Raw genomic sequence first — 12,925 nt, forward strand, 5'->3', positions numbered from 1 at the left:
GCCATCACAGATGTGAACATAGCCGAAGAATAATTTCACACATAACATTTAGTAATGTTTATGATTGTGGGTTTTTTTTGCAGTGTTTTGTGTCAGATGTTAATTAAAAGTATATGATAATATAAAGGAATGTTAGAATTTTGCCATTTTTGTAGCATTTTTTTGTATTTTCTCAATAGAACTTCAAAAATAGCAGGGAAAAAAAACATAAAAATGACAAATTAATGAACACCATTAGGGCTCGTGAACACGGAGTTAACGTGAGCGCATTTTAGCATAATACACGTGTATAGAATACACGTGTTAAAATAACACTCCCATTGACTTCAATGAAATTTTTTAGAGGTGTAAAAAACGCGTCAGAAAACGCACCAAGAAACGTGAGACTTTTTTTATGCGTTTTTTTACATGTGTAAAAATTTTATTGAAGTCAATGGGGGTGTTATTTTAACACGTGTATTCTATAAATGTGTATTATGCTAAAATGCGCTCACGTTAACTCTGTGTGCACGAGCCCTTAAAATGTATTTAAAAAGTACACGCTGGAGATGTTTTTTCATACAAGAAAAACCCCACACTGTGTGAGGCTAATGTGGAAACGCAGCTTTTTAGAGCCAAAGCCAAAAATGGCTACAAAAGGAATAGGAAATATATAGCAAGCTCTTATACTTCTCCCTCACTCTCAATCCACTCCTGGCTTTGGCTCAAAAAATCGCAGCAAAACTGTGCAACAAAGAGAAAAGCTGCATTTCCACAATGTGGGGCCTCAGCCTCAACTGAGAATTATATTTCTAGATCCCATTGCTGAACTATGCTTTGCTTTTATTTCTATATCTCCAGATAAAACTGGAACCTGTTCTTTTTACAACAGTATTTCCAGACCAGCTAAATGCAGAAGGAACTGCACTGTGTATGAATTAGCAACTAATACAGCACTTAAAACAATCCAAGATTACTGCTGCTTATTAGGTCAGTATCTGCTGTCACCTAGTGTTATTGTAAAATATTGCACAAACATGGAAGGAACTAATAGCTAGGACTTCTCTAAATAGCGAAATATCCTAGAAAATGAGAACCATATGTATAAAGTAGTGTAGTTAAGAACAGTGGGATTTCTATTACATGTGTATATATGTGGGGACATTGATGTAGAATGTGGTTTTGATTCCTACCGTGTCTCTAGGCCATGGCTCAAATTGATAGAAATCAGTTCCTACAGTCTCGTCATCCCACTTCCCCATAATTTTACCCATTTCTGCCACAGTCATTTTTCATTTTTACATTTTTGTTTTTTACTCCATTCCTTTTAAAATATATATATATATTTTTAATTTATTTTTGTGGAACAAGTTGTACTTTTTTTTATTTATGCCATTTTGGGGATTGTTGATATTTTGTTCCCTTTTTATTACATTTTTTGGGGAGACAAAAAGGTGAAAAAAGCTTTGGGCATTTTGTATTTCTTTTCCTGCTACTGTGTTTTTCATATGGGATACATATTTTATATAATCATAGTTCAGCATTTTCAGACTCAGGGATACCCAAGGTGTTTATGTTTATTTTGATATGATTGGAAATTCTACATTTTAAACCATATATATATATATATATATATATATATATATATATATATATATATATATATATTATAAATATACTTTATTTTTATATTTCATAGGGGACTTGAATCTTATGGGGTCTGATCAGCAATACAATATACTTCAATACTGATTTATTGCAGTATATTGTACTATCCACTAATTTCTTTTACATGATACCATTATGTGGTATCCTGTGGTATCAAACAGAGCCCAACAAGTCCCACTAACAATTATGGAGACCATAGGCTTGCAGGACTATTTTATCCAGTATTTTTGATGGAATGTGAATACAGTTTTATGCAGCAGAATGTCCCCCAATTCCATTTGCTGCATATGGCAACGGATCTTTTTTAGGTGTCTAGAAAACCTGATAAACAATCAGAAGTGAACAAAGTTTTTTAACAATGCTCACCAGCAAATGCTAAGGATAGTTATACGCATTAGATATTTGTCGGCAGTACTCACCTGGACCCGGTGCTCGAGGGTCCTTCTAGCGTTGCCAGTCTTTCTGTTCTGGTGTCTTCTCATGGGTCTGTTCCCGAGCTCTGCTGAAACCGCTGATTGGCCTCAACAACCACTGATTGGCCTCAGCAGGGCGTAGGAAGAGGCCTTTGCTATATACTATATATATATATATATATATATATATATATATATATATATATATATGCAGTATATATTCACTATAATTGGCCTCATCGGCCACATGTGGCTAGGACCTTCCACCACATGTCAAAACTGGACAGAGAAGACCGGACTGCGCTGGGAAGCACTAGTGTACTGGGGAAATGTGAGCATGATTTTTTTTTTCATTGCCCCCGGCTATTTTTTCCTGGACAACCCCGTTAAGGGGGTCTGTCACCAGAACTCAGCATATGAGCCCAGACCTGAAGCTAGTTAGGGTTAGGTATACACAGCTTTGTCAATCAGAGAACAAATACGCCAATATGTCAGAAAAAGAGGCTATCTATGGGGCTGGGTTGATATGCTGGGTACTGGTGACCAGTGACATCACTAAAGTCTTGTAGGCCCTGATACATACTTTTGTCCAGGGCTTCCTACCCTCACCTCCCTCCCTACAGCATATTCTTGATAGTGATGATTTTGGGTGCTGCAGTGGTATCTCAGATACTTGAAAGGGATACAGGTTTACTACCCACAACTGCAATTATCAAGAATACAGTGAATGACAGGTGTAGCGCCTGACATGTAAACAATACCGGGAGCTGTAGAAAACAGCAGATCTTCATGGTTCTAACAGATCCTGAGAGATGTAAGTCCCCCCTCACACGGAGGATATGCTGGCTGATTTTGAACGTGTAAATGTTCCGAATCAGCAGTGTTTAAAACAGGTCCCATTGCTTTTTATGGGAGCCGGCATACGTGCGCTCCCCATAGAAATGAAAGGGCTGCTTTTTTCCATTCATTTCTATGGGGAGCGTGCGTATGCCAGCTCCCATAGAAAGCAATGGGATATGTTTTAAACCCCGCTGATCTGGAACGTTTACAGCGTGAAGGGGCCCTAAGAGATCAGCAGAGGTCCAACTCCCATTCTGATCAACTCTTTGAAGATATATGTGGTGCTTTTGCGAGCCCTGTGACTCTATTTACATTGTACCGTTACATTGTACATAGTATCCGTTTTATAATCAACTCACAATGTAATTATAACCTGTAATAACCTGTAATAATAGTGCATGGCTGCTATAAAACAGATGGCATGTGATGTGAATAGTGAAGGGGATCCACACAGTATAATATAATCAACAGTGTCCCCAACACAGTATAATATACTCCAACGTGGACCATACACCATGTAATATGCTCCACAGTGGCCCCATACAGTAAAAATATGCTCCACTGTGTCCCCCATTCAGTATAATATACTCCACTGTGTCCCCCATACAGTATAATATACAGTGGCCGCCCATACAGTATACTATGCTCTACAGTGCCCCCCACACAGTACAATATGCCCCACAGTGACTCCACACAGTATTATATGCTCCATAGTGACCATATATGATCCACAGTGGCTCCCAAACAGTATAATATGCTCGACAGTTACTCCGCACAGTATTATATGTTCCATTGTGGCCCCCACACAGTATTATATGCTCCACAGTAGCTTCCACACAGTACAATATGCTCCACAGTGGATATCACACAGTTTAACATGCTCCACAGTGGCCCTATAAGGTTCGCCCCTCCGCTTCGGTGCTATTATTATACTCTAGGGTCTCCTCAGACCCCAGAGTATAATAAGTAGAGGCTCAGGGTAAGTGGAAAATACTTGACAGGCAGCTGAGAACACTGAATAGCTATGCATAGACATGTTTAGCGTATTACTTTCTGACGCAATATCTCAGAATCATTGGGACACACACATATCTGTACATACACATAATATTCATCAGAGATAAGGTAAGGAGGGATACATCTGTAGAATTAGATATTCCAACAATATAAGGTATAGAGGGGCAAGCTAACTGACCCCAACATTTCCTGTCCATAGTATCAATCTTAAATTAGTTAGACTTTATCCTGTCATATATAACTTGCCCTATTTTAACAACATGGATGTTTAAGGTTGAATTCACACACAGTAGATTTGTTTCAGAAATTTTTGCAACTGTCCCAATCATCTTGAAGGGCCTTGCAGAAATCCAGGTGAAGAATTAAACTGATTTCCAATCACAGAAATTTCTAGAACAAATCTGCAGCATGTGATTCTACACTAAATGCCCTGAATGCAAATATTTATGGGAATATCACGAAATATATCTACTGTAACGTCATCTCTTCTTCCAAGATGACTCCTTTCCCTCCTCTGCCACGTGGATTACAGGCAGTGATTTAGCAAATTGTCTTAAGGACTTTTTATAGAGTATGGGGTCATATTGGTAGCTATCATGTTTATTGCTTAGTCACAATGCAAGAATCCAAGGCAGAGTGAACCTGTTTAGATGATAAATATTTGGACAACATATAGGATTGAGCAATATGTTTACTATTCCTCAAGTATCAGGATTTACTAGTTTCTGGTGGCATCTAATGAAAAGTGGCACAAGGTATTATCTAACATTGAGGTCCAGTGTTTTACAGTACCTGCAAAGTGAGTGGGATTCTGGTTAATCCCATTCACTCATTGTAGAGAAAAATCTGCAGCAGAAAAGTTGCATTATCGCAGCGTGTAAATTATAGCTGTGGACAGGCAGAAAGTCCACAGAGAAAAACTCTGCAAAAACACGATGAAAAACACTGCAGGGAAAAAATGCTGAGTTTTTTTTGCTGTGTTTCGCTATGTGGGGCCTTAGTGAATCCCATCCACACATTCCAGAAAATTTCTGGGACCTATATATTGATGACCTATCCTTACGATCAACTTTTTATATAGGCTGAGACCCATACGGGTGCTGTGGCCTCTTCCCTGTGCCTATGACGTCACGTTTGTCGGTCACATGGAACAGCAGCATTCAAGTTATAGAACACACCATCGATAGAAAACCCCTTTAACATTAACATTCCAAATATTATGTAACAGGTACATGTGAACATGCCCCATCATACTTGCCAAAACATTAGTCCTTAAATAATGATTTTTGCCATCATATATATATATTACCATGATTGTGAATTGTTTCTGGGAACATAGATCGTCAGAGTAGACCATCAACATTTACAGATCTTTATATCAATATGATAATGTATCTTGTCATCATCCATCCATTCATAACAGATATGCTGGCCGTGATATAGTCACCATTCATGAGAAGCCACTACTCAATAATCCCCCTAGTTTAAGGTTATGAATAGAAGCCACGGAGAATGAAAGTGGGTGAGTACATGATAGAGGATAGTGTCTCCCTGTCACTCCCTTTACCTTGTGGCATTTATAGTTATATATATAAATTGCATTGGTAATGACTTTGCAACTATCATCTGGTATAGCACTTTCATAAAGTGACAGTGAATAAGATTAACTGGAATGTTTCTCCCGCAATGTTACTTTACCAGATTATGGGATTGGACAGCAGAAATGAAATCCATTTAGTTGGTGTTTATACTGGACATGCCTGCTTTGTAGCTTTACTTTCATCATTTTGCTTTAAACAATTCAACAGTGTTTGCGCAGAGCATATACTTGGATCATTTACTATAACTACCAAACAGATGTAAAAATAGATTGACCCCAGTTGGGGATACATTGAATATATCTCCTATCTGAACAGATGGATGTTAAAGCAATGCTTGTGAGGATACGAGAAACATATAATGCGGAGTTATAAAACATTTCTACTCTCAGTATTTATACCGAACAATGCCACAAATTTTAAAAGTATTCCATTTCTCAGGGAAAATGGTCACTTGTAAATGGTGATTATAAAATCATAGCTTATTTTTTAATTAAAGTCTACTTGATCAGGAGAAATAAGGAGGATAAAAATATTGACGAACTTTCCTAAGGATAATCTCATACATGGGCTGCTGAGGCACCCCTACCGGTCAGCTGTTCTTACCAGATGATATACAGAGAATGCAGCAGGAAGCAGACAGTTCTGTTCTCTGTATAGTGAGAATATGTTCTGGGCTGTCCCTAGAGGGCAGGAAGCAGAGGCATTGCTTTCCTAATTACATCCTGGACAGATCTGCTTATTTCCCATAGTGAGAATGTCTTTGTCATTGGAAGTTGTTTTGCAGTAACCTGGTATCGCCACTACACAGAGAGCAGAGCTATCGGCTTCCTGCTCCATTCTCTGTGTATCAGCTTCTGAAAGGTGTGGGTGCCCAGTATTGGATCTCACTGTTCTGATATTGATGACTAGAGATGGGCGAACCTCTCAAGATTTGTTTCGGGTTTGGGTGGTTCAGGCTCAAGATTTGTCTTGGGTCGCACAAGTTTGGTATAAACCACAGCTTAAATTGGCTTAAAAAATAGTGTGTAACACTGTCAGGGCTCCCAGGAAGCCATGTATTCAATGTATAGTTCTCTAAGGCAAACACAGCCGAAGTTACATCAAGTGAAAGTGATGTATATCTATGGAAAAACGTATGGTAAGCAGTGGATACAAACTGCTCTGGGTTTAACCATACATTGCACTGTCCCCTGCTTTTACATTACTCTTATTTGGATAAAAGTGCTTAAAAAGTGATTAAAAATAACAAACACTTATACGCATCATGCCTCATCTCTCCTGTGTATCCTCGCTTCTTTTTTGCCTTATGAGTTCTTGAGGCTGGTGTCTGAGGTCCTGCTCCCCAGACATCACTGCTCGGGCCTGTGATTGGGCCTCAGCGATCACTGGGGTCGCAATGATGTCATTACGCTGCACGCTCCATGTGACTGCTGGGGCCCAATCGCAGGCCTGGGAAGCAGGACCTCAGTCACCGGCCAGTAGAGCTCTGGAGTGAATGCTAAGCCAAGGACAGGTATCAAAATTGTTATTTTTTTCATCACCTCCCTCAGCAATCGTGAGGCCCCTCTCCATTAGCAGTATGTATAGTATAGTAGTCAGGGAACCAGGCTTTCTCATGGTGGTCCAGGGCCTTGGCCATTTCCAGCTGGCCGCGGGCCCCATACCCAACGCTTATGCTGAGTGGGCTCCCTCAGGAGCTGACGCCGCGATCTCACCGCAGGGGATGCTGAGGGGGACATGTAGCATGGCATAACCGGGGGTTATGGAGCAGGGTGTTAGCTGTCAGTTACATATAACACCCGCTCCCAGTGCCACCTGATATGCGATTCGTTACCACGAAGCATGAGGTAATCCAGATTTGATGCGAATTGAATATTTCCTGAAATTTGAATTGAATTTCACTTCATGAGTTTTGATTTGCTCATCTCTATTCATGACCTATCCTTAGGAAAGCTCATGAATATTTTTAGCCCAGAAAAGCACTTTAATAGAGCATTGTGGCTGGAACAATTAATAAAGGATTTATCTCGCCTTATTACTTCTGCCACTCTGACTGGAGCTATTTTATAGGGGTAATATTCATGGAAGAACATCAACTGGTACTATTATGAGAACATTGTGGACCTGGTTTGTCTTGGTCAGGGGAGCATGTTCTTTATGGGAATATAGTAATTGGCTGGGGCTTATTTATAAAGAAAAGTGAAAAGTGCTAAATGTCTGCAACTATGCATAACCTTATATCAATGATTCCTGAATGTTTTCTAAGTAAGACTTGACATTTCTTACTGTCACTAGAAATATGGTCTCTAAAATGAAGGAATAGATAATAATATGGAATTCACAGTTATCTATTATAATATCAGTGGGAAAAAAAGTTTTATTTATCGGAATAATTTGTATCATGTACAGATGCAGCAAAGTGTAACTTGACCCTTAAAGAGGATGTTACATCACCTTACTGTCGATATGGCTGCTCCTCTCATTCCAGCACAGTTGGAATTTTTCCATTAACCTCTACTGTTCTGGAGCAACAAGTACAGGTAGTTTTGATGGCTGATGTGCTATTTATGCTCTGTAATGTCAGAAGGGTGTGGGGAAGGGCGTGATTCAGAGCCCCAATCAGAGGTAGCCAGTGCCAGAGCTCAGAATCACACCCCTTGTCTGCTTCTTCCAGGTGCCTAATATTTTTGGCCATTTTTTTCCTTGTTGACTTAAATCACAATATAAAAAGAAACAAAAATGTTTAAAATCCTATTACATGCCTTCCATATAGAATAGTACCACATTATCTAAAATTATTTTTCCAAACCCTTAATGACCAGCAATATGCCTATTTATGATAGACTTACTGTAGAGCTCTGTGTGCCATGTCAGCTGTACAGGGTGTTTAGTTGGCTAACCATTTAACCCCTTAGATGCTGCAGTGAATACTGGTAGTCACACCTATGTGGTTGACATAGGGAAGGGGCTCCGTCTATATCCCTAGTCTACCTATGATGTGACTGTAGAGTGTCTAACAGTGGCCACTAGGTCTACTATTTAGGGATGCCTATAAGGCTGCATATAAGTAGTGCAGTACATCATGCAAGCCTTCAAAGGATTACTGGTTCAAGTCCCCTTGTGTAATTAATATTTAGAGTTAAATAATATAAAAAAGATCAATCTCCATCTCTAAAAAAGTTGAATAAAGTGCAAACAACAGTCATATGTACCCTAAAATGGTACGAATAAAAAAGCTACTGCTCATCCGACAAAAAACAAGCCCTCTCACAAATCTGTTGCTGGAAAAATAAAATGTTATGGGTCCTTGAATATGGCAACACAAAAAAAAAAAAATTCTGAGTGTTCTCACTGAGCAAAAGTAGAAAAATGATATAAAAATAATTGGATGATAAATAAACAAAATAAAAACAATTATATAAATGTGGTATTACAAAAAACATAATGAGAATAAAGTTATCATGATACTTATCATGCCATAAAAACAAAATCTAAAAAATATTGGTGAAATTATAATATATTACAAATGTGGAAACTTAACTTGACTTTCTGCTGTGTGATAAATTGCTGCAGCATGATGTCTTACCAAAGACAACATAAGCCATTGAAAAACTATTAAGCGTTGACATTCTGTGCCGCACTATTGATAATCCCTTATGTATCAAGTCAATTACATATACATACCCCAAAATGGTGGCATTTAAAAATACATATCAGTTTGAGAAAAAAAAGGCATCATATGCGAGGTTGATAAAAAAAAAAAAAAAAAAAACCCTCCTGTAATACAATGATGTACAAACTAAAAAAAAAAAAAAAGTTCATGGTAAAAATAACAAAGGCCTACCACACGGGGGTTAAAATCTATACTCACTAAATATTGCAGAAACTATACACACACACACATACACATATATATATATATATTTAGACATATTTGTGTTGCTGATTCTTTATGTGGGGATTATGAGGCTCCAAATGAATCCAAGCAATGATAATAGGGATTCATGTCACTGTATGAAATTCTTCTAACCTAATAATATAGTCAGTCCCCGCACGACCTACAGCACACAACAATGCTACTTTCAATAGTCTTAATTTTCCACTAGAATTATCTTGCTGAAGTGTTAACACGTGTCCACTTCTGTACTCAAGTGTGGCTGTGCAATGTCTCCTGCTTGTTACGAAAGGGATGGCCTTGTTTAATTCCCTCGGCAGCTAAGGCTGGGTTAATGTAAGGACTTCGGAGTAGGATTGAGCAGCAGACCAAAGTAACAAGAAAATAATCTCCCCAGAGCTATTTCTTAAGACAAAAATTACTTATTTTGCATTGGTGTTCAGTTATAGTCTGCATTATATTCCAGAGCAGAATTCATAATTCTTCTACTTAAAGGGATCCTATCATTCAATCACAATTTTTTCTCTTTAACATGTCGGAATAGCCTTAAGAAAGGCTATTTTTCTCCTACCTTTCGTTGTCTTCCCTGCGCCACCGTTCATTTGAAAATCCAGTTTTTGTCAGTATGTAAATCAGTTCACTCGCAGCACTGGGGGCAGGCCCCAGCGCTCAAACAGCACTGGGGGCATCCCAATACTGCCAGAGAACTCTCCAGCATCGCATCCTTCTTCTTCTTGAACGAGGTCTTCACCGCGTCTTCTTCCACTGGTGGCTTGTAACTTCTAGGCCTCGGGCCTAGAGCAAGCCGACTACGCATGCCCGCCAGCCACGAGAAAATGGCCACTTACAATACTGTGTCAGCAGCCATTTTTCTTGTGGCCACGGGCATGCGCAGTCGACTTTGCCCTAGGCCTGAGGCCTAGAAGTTACAAGCCACTGCCGTAAGAAGACACGGTGAAGACCTCGTTTCAGAAGAAGATGGAGGCAGCGCTGGAGAGTTCTCTGGCAGCATTGAGGATGCCCCCAGTGCTGTTTGAGTACTGGGGCCCACCCCCAGTGCTGCAAGAGAACTCATTTACATACTGGCAAAAAACGGATTTTCAAGTGAACAGCGGCGCGGAGAAGACAATGAAAAGTAGGAGAAGAATAGCCTTTCTTAAGGCTATTCTGACGTCTTAATGAAAAAAAATGTGATTGAATGATAAGATCCCTTTAATTCTTAGGTTAGGCTAAGGTTACTATACAATGGTTATAGTGAAAACAATACCATGCAGAATTCACATCAACAAGTGAGTCTTGAACAAAGAATGCTGAGTTTCAACTTGAGGCTAAAGTCCCACGCAGCCAATTGCTGCAAAAAACGCTGCGGAAAAGACAATGGGAGAGAATCATCACGATTTTTTTCCCACAATGTGTTTCACAAAAAGTCTACAGAGTTTTCCTCTGTGGACTTTCCGCCCTTATTATACCCATACAGAAAACGCCAGCGTTTCTGTAGGTATGGTTGACATGCTGCGGTTTTTAAAAATGTGAATGTTTTTGAAATCACAGCTTTTTTGCTGCAGATTTATTTTTTTGTAATGTGTGGTTGGGATTAGTCAGAATCCCACCCACTTTGCAGGTAATGAAAAACAGAGTATTTTTTGCATCGGCGTATCTGCCATGGCCAAAATGCTGCATGTTCGGAACGTGGGGATCTGGCCTTAAAGAAGACATGTTCTATATCATTGCCAAGCTGACAAGGCGCTGACTTCAGCACACTTTCAGTTTTGCAGGTATCTGCCCAGAGATTATCAGTACTGTTATTTTCAGCGACCATTATCACAGCAGTATCAGAGGGGCTAACCTCACACCTCAGTGTCATTGCTTCTATGGCCTAATTTTTGAGGACATGAAAGGTCATCTTTAAACTTTACAGAACTCTGAATTCAGTTCTGGGCTCAGCTGGGCGTTTATAAGAGTTTTCTGGTTTCATGTACAGTAAACCTAATCACTGTATCAGTGAAAAAATAGGCAAGTTTCTAATATACTTTATGTTTCAGTTCCACGATCCTCACCACTTCAAGATACTTGTACTGTAAACTATCAGTTTGCATTAAGCGATTGTAAATCAGTCAGCACCCTTGACTATTAGACATACCAAGTACAGCGCTATTTATTGTATAGTGGCTCTGCTTGGTATTGCAAGTCAATTCCATTCATGTACCGTATATACTCGAGTATAAGCCGACCCGAATATAAGTCGACCCCCCTAATTTTACCACAAAAAACTGGGAAAACTTATTGACTCGAGTATAAGTCTAGGGGGGGAAATGCAGCAGCTACTGGAAAATTTCAAAAATTAAAATGGTCAGAGTTTTTGGGTGTAGTAGTTGCTGGGAAAGGGGAGGGGGTGTTTTGGTTGTCTGTCTGCCCCTTCCCTGAGCTTGAGGACTGGGGTTTTTTCTTCCCCCCACTTGGAATTCAGCCTGGCTGAATATAGGGGATCTGCAGTGCTCCTATTAACCCCTTCCCGACAGAACAGGAGCACTGCAGAGCCCCTATATTCAGTAGACCGGGCATTTTTAAAAACACAGGGATACCTAATGTGTTTGTGTTTCACAGTCATTTTCTACTTTTGTATGTATTCTAGGAAAAGGAGTGTTTTAGAACTTTTATGTTTTTAAAATCTTTTTTTTTTTCTTTTGCACTATTTTATGGGAGATTCTATACATTAATATTGTAGCTGGTCATAGACCCTCCCTCCTAAAAAAAAAAAAAAAAAAAAAAATTATTTTTTTTTTTGCTGACTCGAGTATAAGCCGAGGGGGGCTTTTTCAGCACAAAAACTGGGCTGAAAAATTCGGCTTATACTCGAGTATATACGGTATATAAGACTGAGCTTCTGCATGGTCATGTGACCAATTAATATGACGTAACTGGCCAGAGAAGAGGTGAAAAAAGATCCAGGCGGGTGCAAAGAATCAGTCCACCAACCTGATATTGATGACCTATTCTAAGGAAAGATCATCAATAACATTGGTGAATACCCTCAAATATATTGGTAAAATTGCAATATATTTCTAAGCTATGCAATGTCCTTGTCACATGATGAGCTAAAAGGGATTTTTTGAGATTTATGCTAGGTTCACACCTGCATTCAGGATTCTGTTTGGAGGGTCCTCTTGGGGACCCCTGAACAGAAACCTAATCTGCTTAAAAAAGGTTACCTAATAAAACCTGCGGACCCCTTAGACTATAATGGGGTCTGCGGAGAAAAAAGCACTGCTTGCAGGACTTTCTTTTCTGCATTTTTAAAGTGGAATGGGGAACAGAATCCCCCAGCAGAGGTGTGAACCTAGCCTTAGACACTGTGGATACAACAAGCAGTGGAGGGGACGTAGTGGTGAAAGTGAGGAAACATAGAAGACTTTAAAAAAAAATAAATCAGAAAACCCTTTTAGGCTACAGCCCCACGTAGCCATCCATAGCCAAAAAATGCTGTCAAAAAGACCATAGAAACGTATCATGGT

At 39.3% G+C, this 12,925-nt stretch overlaps 1 protein-coding gene across 1 annotated transcript in view; it reads right to left on the reverse strand.

Annotated features, from left to right (window-relative positions):
- SYNPO2 (synaptopodin 2) overlaps positions 1-12,925 on the reverse strand; it is a 178,068-nt gene that overhangs the window by 14,361 nt on the left and 150,782 nt on the right. The gene's annotated exons all lie outside the window — the stretch shown is intronic.

Source organism: Leptodactylus fuscus, chromosome 1, assembly GCF_031893055.1.
Source record: "Leptodactylus fuscus isolate aLepFus1 chromosome 1, aLepFus1.hap2, whole genome shotgun sequence".
Taxonomy (NCBI): domain Eukaryota; kingdom Metazoa; phylum Chordata; class Amphibia; order Anura; family Leptodactylidae; genus Leptodactylus; species Leptodactylus fuscus.